Here is a 14,438-nt window from a genome sequence, read left to right as displayed (position 1 = left end):
TTAGGGCGCGTTGAGTACTTTCACGTTTGCCGCTTTTCATCGATCACAGCTGTCACGTGAGGCTTCTATGTGAGGAACATTAGTATCACTCTGCCGCTATGCATAATGTTCTCTAATGTAAGGTACCTAATGCTTCGCGGAAAAAAAAACAGTTAAATTGGTCACAAACAACTAGGTTTATTACTGGTTCAGTGTGACAAATCACATTATAAATGCATTTCTTTTATCAGCGGCAATTAACTATGGATACACTTGCATTCATGAACCATACATTGCACTTCCAAAGTCTGTGATATGATACACCAAGAAAAATACGGTTGTGTTCGATGTACCCTGGCGTCATCCTATTAAGGCCGATACAAATATTTAAAAACAATTAAGGTAATTCACCGAATGTTGAACGGCTAATTTCTTCGCCTATTGTTGAACGCACGTGCATTCCTGTTGGGAGTTCAACAATAGGCGACAAAACTAGCTTTTCATTATTTGGCGGTTTCCCCTCCACGGATTTTTTTTGTCCAAAAACAATATTTTGAGGCAGCAGCAAAACAAATTTTGGGTGGTTTTGAGGATTTTCAAAACATTCTTTAACAAATCCCAGGAGTCATTTTTTTTTTCATTTCAATATGTATTTATTTCTTATTATCTAATGGTGCCTCGAACCTAATATAACATAACACATCTGTTAAATGTTTGGATATAGCTCGAGCAAAGCCTGACATCATAAGCCCGTTACAAATATTTAATTTAAATTATGTCCTACTGGGCTCTGAAAGGTCAAGGGGGGGAGGAGGTATAATTAAAAATAAATATTAAAATGGAAAAAATCAATAAAACCCGGATTTGTTAAAGATTGTTTTGAAAATCCTCAAAATTTTCCAAATTTTTTTGGTGCCCCCTCAAAATATTATTTTTGGGCAAAAAAAACCGAAAGGGGGGGAGGGGTTATTGTTTTTTAATATTTGTTATAGGCCTAATGAGGGCAAATAGAAAACATAAAAACATCAAATTGAAATCATAATTTGTTTTCAAATCTTGGTCTCCGTAATTGATTACAGTTTGCTTTTGAATTCTAAATTATAGGAACTGATAGCAAACTGATTACTTATTTCTCTATCCACACCACATTAACCATAAAAATAAGTTTTAACCACATTAAAATAAGTTTTCAATTTGCTCTCATCGAGAGCAGAAACAGTTTTCAATTTGATTCCACAATAAGATTTTTATGCTGCATATTTTGTTATTTTAATCATTTTAACGACCAAAAAACCAAATAATCAGCAGCCCAATCACGGTGGATAAGGAACTTGAACGGATGTACAGAAATATTACGACTGTCAACGCAAAACATCGGACAACGAGCAAAATTTAGCAATAGTGCGATACCTACAATATTGTGTGGACTTCGTTGGCCAAACAATAGAGAACACTGGATGCCACCAGGGCAAAATCTGCTATTCTCTGACATGCAATGGAAACTCTTTGTACCTAAGAAATATGATTAAAAGATAATCATTGCCGCATTCAGAACATGACCTGAGAATATAACTTTTATTTAATGTTACGTCTAAATCGAACTTAAAGCCGTCGCGTCGTAGATTTAATTTCAAAAGGTAATATAAGGATCGGTATTGGACATGGATTTCTTTCGAAAAGGTATCATTTTGCATACGTTTAATAATAATTTATTCAATAAAATATCTTGATGTATAATGTATGTAACAATTGAAATAGGTGTGTAAAATAGAAAGAAAAAAAAATATTAGGATGAATATTATTTTAAGCTTGAATAAACAGCTTTGGTTTATGTCATTCAGTGGAACACATTTTCAATCATCTGCTAACACCTTCTGGGTAACTTTTCAAACATTCTTCAATCAGTGCCCTTGTAAAAGAATTACTTAATAATAAGCTTAATATTAATGCCCGCTCGAAAGCGAATACTTTGGTTGATACTTTGAGCTAAGTTAAACTAAATCAGCTGAAATCATTTTGTCTTTGAAATGCATTTGATTATCACGCGTCGTAGGAATCCTAACCACTTCTTTTCGTCGCTCAGTACCGGTAAACTCGTCGATTGTAGAGCTTCTGCACCGGGCGGAAATTGTTCACCATTGGGCCGCTCTTGGATCTGATCTTGCGGAACTCTTGAATTTCCCGCGGCGTAATCAGTAGCGGTTTGGTCGACACTATCCAGGTTACCGTCTCGAGGCAGGGTGGCGTCGTCAGGCTTCCCTCGTACGAGAAGTATGGCCACTCCACATCTCCAATCAGGTCGTACAGCGGGAAAGTGTCGATGAATTGGATGGGGTATTCCGAGTCTGGTACTACAATTTCCTGCAGGAAACGTGTCCAAGTATTGAGAGGTTCATCGTTGATTTCGTACAATTCGTAGAAAAGACCCATCACCACTAAACCGTCCACCTCGGAGCGAGCGTCGTCAAAGGAGGAGTACAGAGAATTATAGAAGACTAAATGCAGCTCCATCGGGTATCGCTGGAAATCTAAAACATGTTCCGAACCGGATGAACTGTCTGATCCCCAATGGAAGTGGAACTGTTCGAAATAGTATTTAGTCTTCAGGGACCTCCCGGAGGTACGGCCTTTCCCCGTTTCGCCACACGTAAGTGAATTTGGCAGAATGACCATCATTCTGTAGTCTGATCGATTGTGGAAGATTGGTCTGCCCTACCAGCTGTAACGGTCTTTTATTTCTGACGTAAAGCGCGCTACTCGTGTTCAACAGAATTGGACTCTGGTACTTCCCACCGCACTGTGGTGCAATCTGATCCCAATTGGCAGGCCCATACTTGTTCTTTTCTCGATAGGAAAACTCCGCTCCTCCAGCGGCTTCATTATTTCGGGGCCTTTCCCGAACCAGCGAGATACTTTGGCTGCGTCGAGTGGTGGTCGGCAAATCCCGCGCATAATCGAAATAAAAGTCCGGGTTCGCGTTAAGGCCAAACCGCGCACGGCTGGGCGATGGATTGTAGTTGACCTCTTCGCTGTCATAGTCTCCGAAGAGACCGAGCCGTCGGTCATTGTCATTGCGGTAGGATATGGCCCGTCTTGGCCGAGTCGTCGTAAATTCATTGCTCCGGCTGGGGCGTTGGTGCGTGTCAAGTCCTGCGGAAGACGGAAAAAAGATAATCGCGTTAGATCTAGTTTTTATCGATTCGGACGCTTTAGAGATGAGCCAGCCGTGCGCTGAAAATCTCTTTAAAAAGATAAAAAAAATCAAATAAAATAAGACGGTATTTTAGCATTATTGGCAAAAAGCTCAAAAATATTATCAATTTCTCGGTCTAAATGTTAACAATTTTAAAATACCACCTGATTTTTCTTCAACGTTTTGAGGAATTTTTGATAGGTTTAACTCAATGTTTTATCAAATCCAAAGACTAGAATCAAGCAAAAGCAACACGCGTAAAAAGGGACTCCAGTGTATCAACTATCAACTCATACAATCATTGGTTAACAATAATTTCTTGTGACAACACTGAAGAATTTAAAAAAAATTTAAGCATGGAGGAAATCCGGAAAACGTTTTTAGAAATCCCGAGGAGATTCGTTGATTAGAATTACTGAACAAATGCCAACCACATTTACTTATAACATATAGTTGAAGAAAAATTACAGCGCGTTTAAAGGAAATCAAGGAAGACTGCTGCCAAGATAAATTGTGTCAGAAAGTTTACATTCTCTTGGGAAATTTGCCGAAAAACAAACGAAATAACTCTTTAAAATAAAGCTGGAATTTTTAAGGAACTTTTGAATAAATTTCTTCTGATGCATTTTCAGGATATTCTAAAGGATTTTAAACTTCATACTAACTGAAAAAGAACCTTTAATTCATAAAAGCTTTTGACTAAATTACTGATCCTTCGAAAAAATCCCTTTCTTGAATGTTCAGGAGAATATCGCTTAAGACACTTTAGAATTTTTAATTACATTTTTAGGAAAATTTATTTATAGATGGTTTTGAAATAAGGTCAAAAAGTGTTACGAATGGCTTCATAGAAACAATAAATAATCGAAGAATCCATAGGTGAATTTCGGGAGAAATTAGTGAATACACGCCAAAAAGCGTTCATAAACTCGTGAACTAACAAGATCACGAAGTATTTTTGGCCACGATTTCGGGAACAACAGCCACGTTTTCCTGAACGTTCTTGAAAACGTGACTGTTGGTCCCGAATCCTTGACTTAAATTACGGTGTATTATTGCTGGTTTACGAATTCGGGAACATTTTTTTGCTTGTAAACGTATGAAATAATTCCCGGTGGGGCAATTTTTCTTATTTCCCATGGAAAATTCTTCTAGATTTTTGAAACGTTCTTCTGAATTTCTGGAAATTTTTCTTTGTATTCCCTCGCGGAATAATTTTTATCAAGCAACAAAGCTACATCAGACAACAGTTAGAATTTCGGACGTTAAGAGTATCGAAAGCCGCATCCCTTTTAGTAGCTTTACGGGCATTTCGGGGATTCTGACCCGGATTATAAGTCCCATCAGATTCTGCGTGCCAGGCAACCCGGATCATAATGTCAGCCAACCACACCAGTTCCACTCACTCTATCTCTGGGTGTGGTTGTCACTCAAGGTTGGCCTTATAAGAAAGTCCTGTCAACAGCAGCGCCCCTCCGTATACTTCTGAGGACATAATCCTAATTTCTGAATCGGTTTCTAGACCAACAAAATTCAACATTTCACTTTTCACATTTCACTCATTTTTCAAATGACATATTAGGCCAAATATCCTGCTCGGCCAAATGACATGTTCGGTCATATGACCTATTCAGCCAAATGTCCTGTTCAACCAATTGTCCTATTCGGCCAAATATCCTGCTCGACCAAAGGTCCTATTCGACCAAATGTCCTATTCGACCAAATGTCCTATTCGACCAAATGTCCTATTCGACCAAATGTCCTATTCGGTCAAATGTCCTATTCGGCCAAGTGTCCTATTCAGCCAAATGTGCTATTTGGCCAAATGACCTATTCGGCCAAATGTCCTATTCGGCCAAATGTCCCATTCGGCCAAATGTCATATTCGGCCAAATGTCCTATTCAGCCACTCCGCTACCGCCGTCGACGTGACACTAAACTAAAGTGGGAAGTTGTTTCCAACCTTTAGGCGAGAAATCATTTCCAATGCAGATCACAATCCTAGTCTCTCCTTTCAACATCAAAAAGAGACTACGATAGCGCAACGATACAGCCGACTGGGAAAGACCATCATCTTCGACCCGCTTTAAAACACATCGCCCCATCTATACTCCCGGCCATAAGTTCATCGTTTTATAAATATGGCAAAATGTTGTACACATACTTCTTCAGTCTTATGTCCGATTTGTGAGCTTCATGGCTCATTCGAAAGAAAATGAGTAGATATTGAGCTTGAGATGCTTGACAGAACACATTTTTAATGGTATGCGTGTTGAAATTTGAACCAAAGTTGCACTTTTTGTCCAGCATTAACATAACTTTTTAAACCTGAATTCTTCGAAAATGAGCCGACAAAATTTTAAAGCTAGTATGTGAACATAAATATGTTGTGATTTTAAATGTATTTTCATGCACACATTTGGAGCATGCAAATAAACGTAACATTCAATCGATCTCCCTATTCTTTTAAATCGAATGAAATTTAAACAATGCTCGCTTGTAAAATGCAATCAAATTCAATTGAATGTCGAATGTTAATTCGTTTGATGGAATAAGCTGCAATTTTACAAGTCGTTGAATTTTAAAAATTATTTGCTGTGTAGCAAAAAATCTTGATTTGTTTATATTTACTGAAATAGTGAGAAAGTATGACTTACATCGGCCAAATGTACACCTCTTGGAATTAGAAAATAAATTTGTACATAACTCATATATTTCTTGCCCATTATTAGCACATGAGAGTGCATATGAATTACAATAAGTCTAAATTTATTGTATGGTATGTGATGCAACACTTGTATTACAATTATTTGCAAAAAAATTGATTAGAAGCCAAATTATAGTATTTTTTTATATATTTGGAGGAAAATTTCGTTATATTGTGAATTCTTTAATATACTTGGCTGAACTAACTACACATTTTATATCTGGAAAGAAAGTTAATCTCATTGGCTTTCGTATGCTTCCACGAGAACTCAAATAATACTAAAAACGATTGAGCTACACAGATAGAAAAAGTTGTTGAAATTTACACGAAAGTAATGCACATAAAGGGAATGCCAAAAAGAGTGTAAATTTAAACGATATTATCGCCTGAATGTATGCAATTTCTATTGCATTATGCCACTTTTCATATGATTTATGCTATAGCAATTGACATAATGCTATAGAAATTGCATACATTTAGGGCGAACTTGTTGGAAAAGAACCATGTACGCCTCGAAAAGTGTAATTTTCCGCGTCTTTATTTTTTACGCGATTATTAATTTTCATAATTTTTTTCTGTGTAGAGTGGAAATACTATTTTTGGGGGGTGGTTATGGTTCTTATGGTTCAGCAAAAATGAATAATAATTGATAACAAATTCTATTATCCGTTTGTCGAACATATTGATAACTGAACTTGTTATCATTTTGGCCGAATTAACAGCCAACATAACAAAAAGGATACCAGAATTTTGTTCCTGAATTAACTACATGAAAACAAATTAGGTTATCACTGATACCAAATTGATAACACATTTTGTTATACATGTTATTTTCTCAAATAACTAATTTAGTTATTACAGTGTTGACCCGATTTTGTCACTCCCCGATTTTGTCTACCCCCGATTTTATCACGTTTTCCACCCGATTTTATCACGTTTTCGACATGATTTTGTCACCCCCAAAAATTTTGTCATTCTTTTATTTTCGTAAATAATACCAAAAATAAAAATAACTTTCACCGCCTGTAGTTTATTACGAACGACTTCTGAGTATCTGGGAAATATTCTGTAAGCAATTCGACAATAAATAACGGGTACCGTTCACGCATTTGGCCTTTCCAAGGCATAAAATGATTCATATTTGTGGAATGAATTAAAAAAAATGAAAATATTTTTTTTACAATTTTGTCACATACCTGTTTTATCACCCCAAAATTCACCAGGGGGGGTGATAAAATCGGGATATTACTGTATTTAGTTATCAGCCATCACGCAAAAAAATGTTGGCATTTATGAGGATTCGAACTAGAATCGAGTGATTGTACGGCATCGTCTCTAGGCACTCACCCAATTACGCTTTCTTGAGGAGCAGTAGAGAAAAGTACTACGCTTTCTACAATCTTGCACTTACTGGAGACTATTTATAATCAAATAATAATGCCATGACCATTTAGGTAAATAATAGTCGGCTGGACAGAGTGCAAAGCAGAATAACTTATTGATAACAAATTTTATTAACCAGTTATATTGATAACTAGAATTACCAGTCAACATAACAAAAATGATAACCGAATTTAGTTCAAAATAGCGAATCTGCAATCAATTAGATAAATACGGTTCATCGTCCTTTTATTGAAAACATTTTTTTTTAGTTGTGACCAATTAAATAATAAGCTTAGGTTAGTTTTTCTCTCTTATTGTCAATCATTAGGTTGCTAGCAGCGCCATGCTGTAAATCGATTTCGGTTAAAGGATTTATTCAAACTAAACCACAACCTTGTATTTCACAGTGAAACGTTTCATGTTTTCATAAACATAAATAAACACTGCTCATCCCAGGAAGAATTAATTCGTGAAAAAATGTTGCTATTCGGTGAATCCAGGGCCGGACTTTACCGGAAGGGGGCCCGGGGCTGACAGTTTTCGGGGTCCCCTAAATGTACGAAAAAGGTTGATTTTTGGTACATAAGGTAGGTTATGTGGGGGCCCGGGGCATTGTTGTGGATCCCAAGACGACTTATTGCAACTTTTGTGTAAATTTCTTTGTTGACAGAGAAATAAACAAATCAGTAGATATCGTTGGTAACGGGGAAAATCATTGTCTGCTTAGACGAAAGTTTCAGTTCAGTGTTTGGAAACAGTTTGCGGGCAGCAGGGACTATGTCCAAGAACTTGACGATCCCTCCCCAGGCCATCTGCGAGTTGTGGGGCTTGCCTAGGATGTGGTGGGGTTTGACAGTGGGCCCTGTTAAGTTCCTATAAAAAGCTGCATGTATCCGCAAGTAGGCCCCACCAAAGCGACCGTGTGCTTAGGTGGGACGCTGAACAGCCCTGACACGACGGCCCTCCGACGAGACAGGAGGTTTGCGCAGGCGCAATCAGCCGCCTGGAAAACCAATAATTACGAACAATATAAGAGATAATGCGACTCGATATAATCGGCAATGACCTAGGCGACGAATAAAGGATCACGATTGGAAGCTTGGAACATGGAACTGCAAGTCGCTAGGTTTCGCAACTTCGACGTCGTGGCGCTGCAGTAGATTTGCTGGACAGGACAGAAAGTGTGGAAAAGCGGGCATCGAGCGGCTACCTTGTACCAAAGCTGTGGCACCACCAACGAGCTGGGAACCGGCTTCATAGTGATGGGTAAGATGCGCCATAGTGTGGTTGGGTGGCAGCCAATCATCGCAAGGATGTGCAAGCTGAGGATTAAAGGCCGTTTCTTCAACTATAGCATCATCAACGTGCAGGGCCACACGAAGGGAGACCCGACGACGAGAAAGAAGCGTTCTACGCACGTTGGAGCAGACATACGATGGATGCCCACTGCGGGACGTCAAAATCGTCATCGGTGACATGAACTCACAGGTAGGAAGGGAGGAAATGTATAGACCGGTCATCGGACCGGATAGTCTGCACACCGTATCGAATGACAACGGCCAACGATGCATAAACTTCGCAGCCTCCCGCGGAATGGTAGTCCGAAGCACCTTCTTTCTTTGATCTTGCTTTGTAGCCGCGCGTCCTACCGCTAGGCTAAGGAGGGCCCCTCAGGGCTACATCACTACATCACTACTACAGGCTTCGTAGAAAGCCACGTAGACGATGGCTTCCTGTAGTTGGAGAGAACGTTCAGTGCGACTGGAAGCGAATGTTTTTTTTAATTTATTTCTGTGAATTTTGAAATTACTTCAGCTCCTCACTTGTCATGATATTGCCAACGCTAAGGGAGCAACTGGCAAGGGTGAGCGCTGAAAGCAGCGACCCTCAGGTCCAACCTAAGGACCATCCGCAAGCAGAGAGTACAATACATAATAATTAACAAATAAAATTATAATTATACCCTTCAAAAAACGGTAAAAATTTGGTTATTCATAAAATTAAGCTGGTCGACAAAAACGGACATCAATCACGGTCTTTCGCGGTAAGAGTCTCCTTCGATAAACTTTGGCCAGGTGGTCAACTGTGGGCTGTTTTCCGGAGTTTAATCGCTGCAGCCAGATAGGAAACCCAACCTTAGCGCATAATATCGATCCATTAAACTAACCGAAGAAGGGAAAAATTTTCAGAGCGAAGCACTTTCGCAAGAAATATTCGGAGTGAAGGATTTCCGCAATAAACTGATTTAAGTTAAACGATGACAAAATTCAGAACGCATTTAAAAACAAAAAAAAACTTCGAAGAAAGCGTGGCTCAATATGAGAGCGACAGCTTTCGTATTCCTGCTACACAGGACTTGGTAGGTTAGTATCAAGATGAGGATACGATGTGAGCGAAATTGGGGAGGAAACGCAACCATGGGGACTGTGGGGAGCGTGGGGACCACAGCCCTGGGAAGACCAGGGAGGCTCACACACCTCCTTTGATGGGAATTATTTCCGGGTTGAGGTGCCCGGAAAGTCCAAGCTGGATCTAGATCTAGTGGTACAGTCCTCCAAATTTTCAAGGAAGCTGATGAGGACAGATAGGCTAGTGGTATCGTCAGCTAGGGAATTCCTTATGTTTTTCGGTATTCCGTAGCTGGAGCGAGGAACGTCAAACTTTGGACATCGGCAGATCACATGTTCCATGTCACAAACAGTACGAAAGGGCCTTCCGCCGAAATAATGTGAGAATCGAGTGTGGCCGGTGCGGAGGCGGGAGATTACTTGCTGGTCCTTGAGACTGGGTATGTCGTTCCGTGCCGTGGATCCCTTGACCTTCCGCAATTGCGTGGTTCTGGAAGCAGCCCATTGGTTTTCCCAATCCTGGCTGACGATCTTTTTGATCCAGGCTTCAACGTCAGAGGGGTAGTAGCGGTAATCAACAGAGCTGTGGTTTCCGCCGAGAAGACGCTGCATAGTGTAGGAAGGCTGTCCGAGATCATTAGGTTGCTTCCAGTAACGCCTAAGCCGACCCCTTGTCTCAGGAACCGTCAGTGTATCGATGCTCATGGTCCCTAAGCTCAGTGTTCAGCAACCCGGCGACCGATCTTCGAAGAGCTTCTGTGTTGTCCCCTCTTTTAAAAGCGCCTCGCAATGGAGCTTTTTATGTTGGCTGTGGATGAGTGCCGCCTATCGTGTGTATGATCCGACCCCCTTGAACAAGAAGAGAGTTCATATGGTTTCCGGATGTGGCGGAAGCGTATGCGGCGGCTTTTAGGCAAATAGTTACTTGCACATGATGGCGAAATGGGAGGACACCTGCTTCGGCCTAAGCAGCCTCAGCGGATGTGGAAGGAAGAACTCCGGAAGCTATGCGGATGTATTGGTTGAAGACTGGGGAGAGTATGTTAACAAGCTCACAACGTGCTACCCAAGTCAGTTCCAGTCCGTACAGAAGACAGCTGTCAATCAGCGCTTGGCCGATACGATACCGAGTGGCCCTGTTGTTCGTCCTATGCGGTCTTGATAATGTTTTAACATGATTGATCCTTGATTTGCAGCCAACTTTGACAGCTTGGAAATGAGGGACGCAGGTCAGTCCTCGGTCGATGGAGACTCCGAGGACCTTGACGAGGAAGTGATTGGCCCAGGATCGAGTCCAGTGGAGAAGGATACTCCATTCGGCGTAGGTTCTGCGAAGAGCTGTAGCCTATCAAGTATCAAGTAAGTACTAGAACACCCTGTATCCAGTCGTGATGTGCCTATCTAAGCAATTTTTGCGCAGACAGCATGGGGCAGTTTTGAGCATCTCGGCAGACTTGCGATAGACCCCGGGAGCCCTGTTGGATTTCATGCTTCGGATGGCTGATTTAATCTCCTACAATGATGGAGCTTCGGAGTTGACGCGAGTAGTGTGTCGAACCCTTGGCGACTCACACCACGACGAGGTGTCGTCGGCCAGGGACTCGATCCACGTTTGCTTGTCCCGTATGCGGTGACTTCTATCGCGGCCTTCGCTCCTCTACGCTCCTCAGTCTTCCGCCACGATGCATCTGTGATCCACACTCTCTGCTGAGTGCGCAGCTCACCCAGGTCGTTGTCTCAATAGAGGCATTCTTGATGGTCATCCATTGCTTTTCTACACTGCCACCTTCCGGAACATCCGCATATGATTCAAATTTAAATCAATAGATACCTGCCAATTTTTAACTATGATGCTCTCAACCGTTAAAACAACACTGATTCGAACAAGGAATAAGACAAATATTACAGCTAGATTAACGCATACGTGTCTTCTGATGAAATTTATGGTCGAAATTCTATGAATTCTGGAGGAATTCTTTTTGAATGTCCTTGAGAAACTAACTAATAAACATTATGAGGTATTGTGTAGGAAATACCACAACGAACTTACAAATAGATTATTGAACCAATATGCTTAATAATAGCATGCTAAATATAAAAAATTAAGATGAATTCCAGTAAGGCCAATTTAAATAAATGGTAAACTAAAAAATCATTGAATAAATTTCTGATTAGCTTTTGTAGTAATATCTAGAATAACTTTCAAGTGAATCTATTATAGTAATACCTGGGTAATTCAGAAATATTATACAGACATTCTATTGAGGTTTCTAAATCTTGTTACCTTCCAGATGATTTGTTTCTTATGTGCGATATCTATCTATCTATCTATCTATGCATCTATATAGAGCAAGGTCGGCTGGGTTCAACTAGTGTTAAATAAATTTGAATGTCAATCAGACAAACAATTCTGAAGCTTGCAGAGTTTTTCGAAAATTTCCATATTATTGAATAACGTATTAAATAACAAATCAGCAATACTCACTTTGACAGGACATCCATGGCAGGAACACCAGCGTATTCAGCAGAAGCAAATGTTGTTGCAGTTTGGCAATCTTCATTTCTAGAAAATCAAACATAATTACAAAAACAGAAGACCGTTAATTATCACGTGTCGTAAAAAGTGCACAGCAATTATTAGCTCTATGGCTCTCTCCACTTGGAAAACACTCGATTCACTTCACACAAATTCCAATTTTCCCACCCAGACAGCGGACAGCTGTTCACACCGACGATACCTCCTAGTCAACAAGACAAACTGAACAAATCCTCAGAACTTCCGCTACCATCGACCGCCAATCAACGATAAACGATTACATCGTTCATCATGCTTATTAACTTGGCAAAAAAATTAGCAAACATACCGTCTGGGTTGTACGATATGTAAAATGTAAGGCATCATCTCACATTACAAATTCAATTTGCCTATTCTACAATGCAGAAAAACGCCGGCAAACGTCTGTCGGTCGCATTGAAACATCATAACAGCAATGATCAACGATGGTCAAACGGTATGCGCTGTGGAGGCGTGTTGCTGTACATTTTCACGGTACATCGATCAAGTTCGAGGAGCCCGGAGTGGTTTTCTGATAAGGTACCTAACCAAAACCAGCCATAGCACGAAGTCAATTGGCAAGTTCTTATGGTTTAGCATTCACTAAGTATGTGATGGCCCTACGAAGAATGGCAAGTTCACGGCCCTGTTAGAATAGAACTAGAATCACAGAGAACTGACATCTAAGCAAAAGCTGTATCTGACTTTAGTAGAATCACACGCGTTGCAATTTTAGTTAAAATACAAATTGAGCCAAATGCACTTCTTTAGCTTTACTACTCTAATATGCAATGAATCCATCAATTTATTTGTATTTCAGCGATGATTGTTCCACAAGCATGTCACAAGAATAATTTCTTACACACTATTCACACCGAAGTTAAATGTCAGTTGCCTGTGATCAGGTGTAGGTTCTTGGTAGACTTTGTCTATCGCGCATATCGCATTCCATACCGTTCGAGGGTTCGCAATTTTCCGCGCAACTTGTATTCAGAACTGGACTTGAAACAACTTTTTCCTTAATCACATATGGCACCAACTACTAACCAGTCACGATCGGGATTTAATAGGGCCTTTGGGATCCAGTCTGTTCGTGTCTTGTTAACGTTATCACCACGGTAGAAACTTTGGATAGAATAGATAACTGACTAGGTTTGTATTAGATCAGCTCTGCCAATGAACGGTTGAACGGTGGCAAAGTCAAGGTCACCACTACTGAGCTGCAAATGTAAACTGGAGTACTCACTGAGGTCATAATACATAAAGAGCAAACCGTAGGTAGATGCGACGTGTGTCCCTTCCCAAATGATGGTAGAAAAGTAACGAACTCGAACAGGCCATTATTGTTGAAAACCAGTGTTTCTAAAACTTTGTGCATCGTGAGCTATGTTGTATGCCTGTAGGCTCGGTCTTTCTACGCTCAATTTGCATGATAAACCATAGTAAGAATACTAACATTTCGAAGACTAAACTGTTTTAGTGACTGTATGCTACGAATTTCGAAAAGGAATAGATATTCAGATAGATATAAGTGTTACTTTGTTTTGTTTCGATCTATTCGATGGTTTGAGAAACGCTGGTTAAAGACGATTAATTACCTAGCGATGGAGATTGAAGCGTGAGAGAGTCAACACCATGGCTGACTGATCCGCGACAAACTGGAGTGAACAGAGATTGGAAATGCTGTGCTAATTATATTGCATCATTATAGCAAATTTTTTATCGGTGATGTGCTCAGATCAGACTTAAGTGATATACGATCATAAATTTTGGATGCCATTCGAATTGCTTCAATTTTTTCGACATCGCTGCTCATGGAATCACTTCAACATTAAGAATATCAAGGTCAGAAAAAGTACAATTGGATGATTCAGCGCTATGAAGTACTATAAGAAGTCTTATTTTACTTTCAATAAATGTATCGCCAAAGCACTGCTGAAGTAGTTAATTTTGTAACTAATTGCAATAAGATTACCTTTTCAACAGGAGTTGCGCGTGTTTTGCAACAAGCTGCATACACTATTTTAGCAAAGAAAAGAAGGACCAAAATATTTCCGTCTGATTTACATTAAGTAACCAGACGTTCCGTTTTCGCAGGACAGTTTCGCGTTTTCGCATTTTGTCTCGCGCTGAAAAGTGTCCCGCGAAAGAAGGATGAGAGAAAAGAGAAGGAAAAAAAGAAAGAATGAACAGGAAAAATAAAGGAGGAATAAATAATGAAGGAAGAAAAAAGAATAAGGCAAAAAGAGAAGGATAAGGAAATAAGGGAGAAAG

General features: G+C 40.0%; 1 pseudogene; it reads right to left on the bottom strand.

Annotated features, from left to right (window-relative positions):
- Positions 1-1,665: 1,665 nt before the first annotated feature.
- LOC134204453 (carbonic anhydrase 2-like) lies at positions 1,666-13,786 on the bottom strand (annotated as a pseudogene).
- Positions 13,787-14,438: the final 652 nt, after the last annotated feature.

This window comes from Armigeres subalbatus, unplaced genomic scaffold, assembly GCF_024139115.2.
Source record: "Armigeres subalbatus isolate Guangzhou_Male unplaced genomic scaffold, GZ_Asu_2 Contig592, whole genome shotgun sequence".
NCBI classification, from domain to species: Eukaryota; Metazoa; Arthropoda; class Insecta; order Diptera; family Culicidae; genus Armigeres; species Armigeres subalbatus.
The sequence above is the reverse complement of the archived record's forward strand: the minus strand, read 5'-3'. Positions and strand labels throughout refer to the sequence as shown.